Consider the following 8,195-nt stretch of genomic DNA (forward strand, 5'->3'; position numbering starts at 1 on the left):
ATGATTTTACATTTGATTTACATTTGATTTGGGATTTTCCTGGTTTGGTTTAATTTGCTTTAATTGATGTAAAAGGAGAATATAACAGTTTTATACTTTAAGCGCACATAGTTTAGGATAATAATCCAAAGCACATTAGGTAGCCCATCTCAGAAAAAGACAAAATTATAAAATGTTTTGTTGTGACCTAGTTGAGATTTGGACAAAAGTCCAGCAGAAACACTGAAATTTAACTGCAAACAAATATTTCATCCTCAAAAACCCTCAGATGTGGCTGAATAGAAACATTTCTATCAAGACAAAAAGATCAAAACAATTCAAGCCTACCATATTGGATCTATTAAAATCAACTATCAAGCCTTGTTATAGACTATCATTTAGTTTTAAGGCTTTTACCAGGCAAAAGGCTGCTGACCAATCTTCCAGATGTTACATCCAGTTTACCAGAAAGCTTACGAACCAGTTCACACGCTTATGACAACATTTTTCCATGATGAAATAAATGAGCTTATATCATGTGTATAAAAGACACGCTTTCCTGTCAGGATACTCTTTCTTGTGTTTACTGAGTGGAGGAAACAGGCCTGCGGAGGCTCGTAGCAGCAACTTAAAACAACAGGATGCTCAATACGTCAGAGATAGTGGGAGAAAGGACCAGAGGAGTCCTCACAAAGTACATACATGGAAGTAAACATAATAATTTCCATGATTGATCAGGTGCAGGATATTAGTAGGTCAAAGCTTCAAGAGACCGGTGACCTTTGTGAACTTCTACTATAGGAAGGATGACAGCTTGAACCACACAATTTAACCTTTGGTCATTTATTAGTCACTCAGGGAACAATAGGAGCCTTTTATTGCTGGATAAACTTTTCAAATGGCGGCTATTATTCATTGGCATAAAACGACATCCTTGGGAACCATTTGCCTAAATAGTATACAGACTAAAATAATTTCTAACCTCCAGCTTTAGCTAGCTGTGCTAATTTTTGCCTGTATGCAACTGAAAATAAACTGTAATATCAGTTTCAAAACAACATTTAATCATGTCTCTTGAATGAAAAAAGTCTATATTTACAACAATTATGACAGAATTATGGTTTTGATAATTTATTTTTTTATTTCTGTTAAGTTTTTATGTTCTTAAGCACCTGAAGAGAAAGAGCAACATTACAAGTTTGTACAGGCGGAAAATATAAATCATTTTATATATGTATACATATATATATATATATATATATATATATATATATATATATACAGGCGGAAAATATAAATCCTTTTATATATATATATATATATATATATATATATATATATATTTATATATATGTATATATACCGATAATATGCGATTTCCATTGCCTCCAATTAATGAGAAAAAAATAGTTTTGAAAAATAAAAAAATAAATCATATTTTACTGATTTATGTTTGTACTCCTATCCTATATTTAAAAGTATGACTGTAAAACACTTTTTAAAAGTAGTCAAACATTTTTGAAAAATGAAATGAAAATTGTACTATGATTGAGTCATAATTTCACAGGCAGACCACAGCAGGTAAACAGGGATAGCTGAACTGAGGTTGCACTTCCTTATGGGAACACAATCCCTGGTCTCTATCTGATTACTGCTGGACATAATCTGCGATTAATCAGAGGTAAAATAATAATCAGTTGAGTGCTGGAGCTCTTTTGTTCACACACACCGGGGATGACTAAGTGCTGGGAGTCACACAAAGAGTTCTAAATGGACTTGTGGGATGGAGTCGTAGAATCCAATTGGTGATCAAATGTGAAAAGAGCACCCTGTGGCTTTACACTATTTGTGGAAATCCAGATTTGAAAAAAAAAAAAATCACATTCTTGTGGCAGTTTTCAGAAGGTTTGGTGAATATATGCAGTACCTTGCGGAAATATTCAAGCCATTCAGATTTTCTGATCCAATAGTGTCCATAATTGATAGTTGGGATTTTCTTCAACCAATATTGCCACTGGGATTTTGGAATTTCCTTCACAATAACCACAAGCATGAAAATGTTTTACTCCAGGGTTTCATTGTTTTCATGACCTTGAAAACTTGCTTATCAGAGTCCATTGTTGCAGCACCTCGCTGTTACTGTTGTGTGGGAATGTGCCTATTTTCACTCACATGTATAGATCTGCATGCCCGCTGCAAGTGTTCCCTTCTGTGTGATGGCGAACCCACTTTAAGCGCCAGAAAGTCAGTGTCTTACTCTTGTTTAAGACAAAGTACAGTAAACATATGTTCTCAGTTGGTCACACCACAGAAATATTATTTATTTGATTTACCAATCACCCATTAGAGTTTGAATGATTAGAAACAAAACTAAGAAAATAAGGGTCTCAAAAGTAATGAAAAAACTTAATCTCTCTATCCCTTCAGGTGCTGGGGAGGGTGTCCGTTAGGCTAACTATTTTATTTTTTACTGCAACAGTTTTAAAGGAAAAAAATACACTAAATATTACATTTACATCCCGATTTTTTATTTAGGGGGAGAAACTCTGCACATGTGTTACTCTTGTGCATGTGTTTTACTAGTCTCAAACAAGGCAATTTTAATTTTAGATTCAAATTATTTAAATTTAATAGTGGTTAATTCAAACACAGTTCTACAACTAATTTACAGTAAATAACCATATTTACTGGTAAAATGATGTTACAAATCGTTATGTAAATTGTTAAGTATAATCATCCAAGGGGCTGCATAGTGACGCAGTGGGTAGCACTGCTGCCTTGCAGCAAGAAGGTTCTGGGTTCAATTCCCAGCCTGGATGAAGTTTGCATGTTCTTCCTGTGCAAGCATGAGTTCTCTACGGGTACACCAGATTCCTCCTACTGTTCAAAAACATGACCGTTAGGTTAACTGGCTTCTCTAATTTCTTAGGTGTGAGTGTTTGCATGAATAGTTGTTTGTCTATGTGTTGCCCTGCGAGGTACTGGCGACCTGTCCAGGGTGTACCCCATTGACAGCTGGAGATAGGCACCAGAACCCCTCATGATGAATGAGTCACTCAAAGCTAGTAGCTGTTTATCAAAAATAATAAAATGTATTTTATTATTTTGAATTCAAACAATTTATTATTAATTTTAATTTCTAATCGCAATCCTTAGCAACATATATATGCAAATAAGAGTAATTGCACAAAACAATGATGGACAAAAATAAAGACACTATACAGTACAGCCTGAGGAGTCAGCTACTCTGCTTTACACCCCTCCCCCCCTCAAAAAAATAAAAAATAAATTGGCTTTACATAAACATAACTGTACTTACGAATCTTTTTCTCATCAGTGGACTTGACAATGGCGAACCATGCAGGAGTCAGCCTTATAACCAGAGGTTTGAACCTCAGCTCTGTCTCAGTTGTTGTGTCCTTGAGCAAGACACTTCACCCAAATTACCGACTGATGGTGGCGTCTGTGCAGGGCAGCCTAGCATCTGCAAGGGGGTCACAAGCAGCTAGATCTACAAAACAACTTGCCCTCATCAGTGTGTGAATGCATGCATTAATGTATGAATGAATAAATCAATGTAGGGTAAAGTGCTTTGGAGTCTTCCTCTTACTTCCTCAAAAGTTTACACATACTCCTTGTATGTGGGTCATATCTTGCCCATTAAAGTTTGTCCTATAATTAAAATCTGCCCAGTGTGCCATTCATTTTCCTCTATTAACTTCTCCACATATTCCTCCAAACATGTTTGTTGCTTTCCTTAGTCTTCATGGTGCTGCTGTTATAAATTTGTGTATAAATTTCCTGCAACAAGCCTCTGGGGCATTTATACAACAGCTGCATTTAGAGTAAAACACACAGGAGTTCTATTTAAAGATTAGGGGTATCAGATTAAAGTGGGCACCATACAAATGTGCACTACATTATTGTTATTATGAAAGTATATTAAAAAGGAAAGGATCCACTTTTCCTATTTTCCACACGGTTCAACACACTGGTGATTGCGTTGGTCTGTCAAATTCCTGTGAAATGCAAAGTGCCTTGAGATGACATGTTGCGAATTGGTGCTATATAAATAAACTGAATTGAATTGAATTTAATTAAAAAACAGATTAAAGTGTGTGGTTGTCATGCGGCACAATGTGAATGAGTTCAAATGTTATGAAAACGTAACCATGTCTACTACAGTGTTTTCAGGATCTCTGCAAAACTTTTGTTTTCATTTTGAGGACAGCTGCAAGATCAAGAAGCTGTTTTTTTTTTGTTCAAACAAAGTTGGTGGGGGATGTGGATGTGAGTGAAGGACATTTCAAGATTAAACACAATGAAGGAAAAGGGGAAAAGGTACAGGGAAAAAAATAAAGAGGCGATAAAGAAAGGCTCGCAGGAGAATCAGAGGTTATTCTGGGCATAGCGGGCTTCCTGCAGGTGATGGAAATAAATGAGTGATTTCTGGAACAATTGCTCTTTAGCAAGTGTAGCAGAGAGGAGAGAGATGGAGGAGGGTGTGTGGGGAGAGTGGGTGGGGGTGGGGTGGGGGAGATCAATGTAAACATAACAAAACTTAACAAGGTCACATGAAGTACAAGTCCAATGTTTTGTTTGGATGTTTGTGCTTAATGACTGTTTATGCTGGGTCCTGTAAACAAAGAACAAGACTGCCAACGTTACTTATTTATTGCAGGTGAGTGGGAGTGGGTCTAATAAGCTCCTAACATTTAAAACAACATGTAAGAACACCACACCCCCCACCCTGGCGTGATCTTTAAAAGGACCTGTGGCGGAGGAGAGAGACAGACTTGGGATATTGCCATTCAACAAGACGACGCTGATGGTTTCTGCAAGAACCAACAACAGAGTATCCCATTTTGCCTGTAAGTAGAATATATTATAACATATTCTTTTCTCACAGCTATTTAGTCAGATTAACTTTTCTTTTATATATTCCCCCTCTTTAAATATAGGTAGGGGCGGTATGGAGATTACCTTTCTGCTGCTGCTGATCGTGACTTTGACTTCTGCCTCCCCTCTGAGACAAATCCAAAGGTCAGCACTACCCCACTCCCTGTTAAATAATATAATGTAAATAAAATAATCAGGCAACACTTTGATATAAGAACTGAGGATGGTTACAACCTGCACTTTAAATTACTTTCTAAAAGTTAGGCCTTCGGTAATGAAACCTTTATTAGGGACCGTTTTCTTCCGAATCCTGAATATCGTTTCTCTTTTGGAGAAATGAAAACTTTTTATTGGCTTCAAAAAAGCACAGAAATAATATTAGAAGAATCCATGTGTATACATAAGAAGTAAATACCTATGTTATGAAAATCTGATTCCCCTCATTGGATTCTTTGTCGGATGTTTTCTGGTGATATCCTCATAAAAATATATAACAATGTATCTATAACATCTTAAAAAAATCATTTTAAAGCCCTTATAGAAATGTAGCAGTTGAGCTTAATTTATGTTGATGCATTTCTTGTCCCTTACCTAGTTTTAGTCTTTACATTTACTTTTTTATTTCATCATTTTAGTTTTTTTTCTGTCCAGGGAAAAAAAAGTAGTAGTTAACTCATAGTTAACTCAGATATTAGTTATCAGTTTTGATGTTTCCATAAAAAAAAATAATGTACATCATTTAGTAATGCAGAAACATTATTTCTAAAGCAGACTTTAATCACATTGTTCAACCTTTAGATAATCCAATATACCTGCTCATTTGTTGTTTATTAAGTCTTAACAGTTGAATGAATTAGGACTGTGTTGATATTTATTAGTAACTGGTTAGGCCTATTGTAAATTAGTTTTTTTAATCATCAGAAAACCCTGACAGAGGGATTGTAATTGGGATTATTTTAACAAATTGCTTCACCGTCTTGTTCAAACAGGATCAGAGCGGGCACTGACCACCCAGGGGGGGCACTCCAGACTCTGAATATGGAGAAGTCAGAGATCAGGCAGAGGCAACATGCTCCCAAAATGAGGATCATCCCGTTTCACTCTGATGACAAACAGTTTGAGCTGCTCGCTCTGAAACACAGGTCTGCATTTCCAATCCTGCTCCCAATCGTTTCACAGTAGCGATAATTTAACAGCTGGAAACAGTTACAGATTAAGACTTAAAAATAAAAAAAAATCCAGAAAGTTTTGATCAACTCTTAAAGCTGTGCTTTCTTTAATCCCTTTGTTGCTTCAGATTTGTGTTGAAATAAATGTAACTGCAAACTGCTGATTTTTTTGTAATATAACTTCTTTTCTTTTCTTTATCAGCGACAGCATGAATACAAAGTTACGTCCTCGCCGTGCTTCTCTGCGAGGATGCCAGCTTGGGACGTGTCAGCTCCACAACCTAGCCAACACGTTATACCAAATCAGCAAGACAAACGGGAAAGAGGAGTCCAGGAAGGCCAGCGACCCGCAGGGATATGGACGATAACACTGGAAAGAATAGCAGCTTAAAAGAGAGTTTCCATTGGTTTATATGTTCTTTAACTATCTGGTACTGTACAAGTATATCTCAGTGTATTACATTATCACTCCTGATAATTTATTTCAGTAAATTGATTGTTATATATAGCTTCATTAAATGGATGCAGTATGTGATTAATCAACAGCCTCCTAATAAAGGGAGGGCCACTATGAGTCATTGATAAAGAAGCTGGTTCTTCACAGGGTGCTGTATCTCAGCAAATCAATGGAAAGTTAAGTGGAAGGAAAAGTTCAGAAGAATAAACTTTTGGGTAATTTCTGTGTCAAATGTGTTTTTCTTGTACTTAAGTAATTTTCTAGTTTTTCTGAGAAAAATACATCTGTATTGCTCAAAGGGTGTAAGCCATACTTATAAAAACTATTAAAAATAAAGGCTTTGAATAAATCTGTGTGTAACACTAGTATTTCATTTTAACTTTTTGAATGCAATTATTGAAACACATATCAATTAAATATTAATTTATCTTTATAAAAATGAATCACAACACATTTAATCTACATGCACTTTACAACACAAGACATTTAAAGAGAGAGTCCCAGCAAGCCATCAATGCAGTAAAGTATCTTAGAATTACGCTAATTGGTAAAAAGCTCCTGTTGTGGATTTTTTTTAAATAAAAAAAAGAGACCACTAGTAAAATTTGTCATAGTAACAAAAGATAGGCAGATAAATTACCAATGGGATTTTTTTTTTTTTAAATGTTAGTTTACAGCGTTGAACTGAACATACCTGGGGGACGTGATTAAAAAGGTGCCATTTTATTGATAATTCATGGATTTTTCTCTATTGCTTTTATTTAGGTCAAAGTTTGCAGGAAAGTGTTTAGATAAACAGAAGTTTAAATCTGTTTTATATTAAGGAAAAAAGCGTGGAAATCCTCATTAGGCTGACCTCAATGTCTCAGTAACTCATAAAGTTCAAAGACTAGTTTTAAATGAAGTTGTGTCATATACTGCATGAAAACTGGATATTCCCATTTCTCATTTTAAATGTTATATAGGTTTACTTTATGGGAAAATCTTTGAGGTGAACCTGTTGGCTGTGTTGTTGGTTCTTAAGTGAGCTTAAAGCTACAGTGTGTAATTTTCAGCGACATCTAACGTCCAGACTGCAGACTGCAGCAACATGAACGTCTCCCCCCCACCGCTTCTCCCCCCCAACAGTACGGCGAGCGTTACGGGACAAAATGTCTTCCACGACGTCGGAATCACCTACCTTCTCAAGTGATGAGGTTTGTTTACATAGATAATTTTACAGATAGTATTTCATTAGTCTGTGTAGGGTATAGATTTCATGTAGACTTTAGATAATAAATATACCCGTTATTTTTTCTACGTCGTTGTGACGTTTTGGTGAGCTGCTTTGCATGGTGATATAAACAGACGAAGTAATTGTAGTCATTAGTTTAACAGCGAGATTGTGTTCGCTGGAAGAATATATATTCCCCGTTTACAGAGTCCAAGTCTTGTTTGTGGCACGGGGGTTACAAGGCGAGGAAGAGGGAGAGGAAGAGGGCGAGGGCATGCAGCTAGGGCCAGGCGAGAGAGGGGAGCCAGCGGGGTGACTAGAGCAGAGGAGGAAAGGCTTGAAGATCTCCAAAGGAGCCGGAGAGAAGTAACCGAGGTATATATCCAGAAAATTATTTTACAGAAAATTACTGAATCATTACCTGTGAAACGTCAGGGACGATGCTGAATAAGTATACTGGAGAGTAACAGCATCATCA

The sequence above is a fragment of the Cyprinodon tularosa genome, unplaced genomic scaffold (assembly GCF_016077235.1).
Source record: "Cyprinodon tularosa strain WSP-4 unplaced genomic scaffold, ASM1607723v1 ctg1005, whole genome shotgun sequence".
NCBI classification, from domain to species: domain Eukaryota; kingdom Metazoa; phylum Chordata; class Actinopteri; order Cyprinodontiformes; family Cyprinodontidae; genus Cyprinodon; species Cyprinodon tularosa.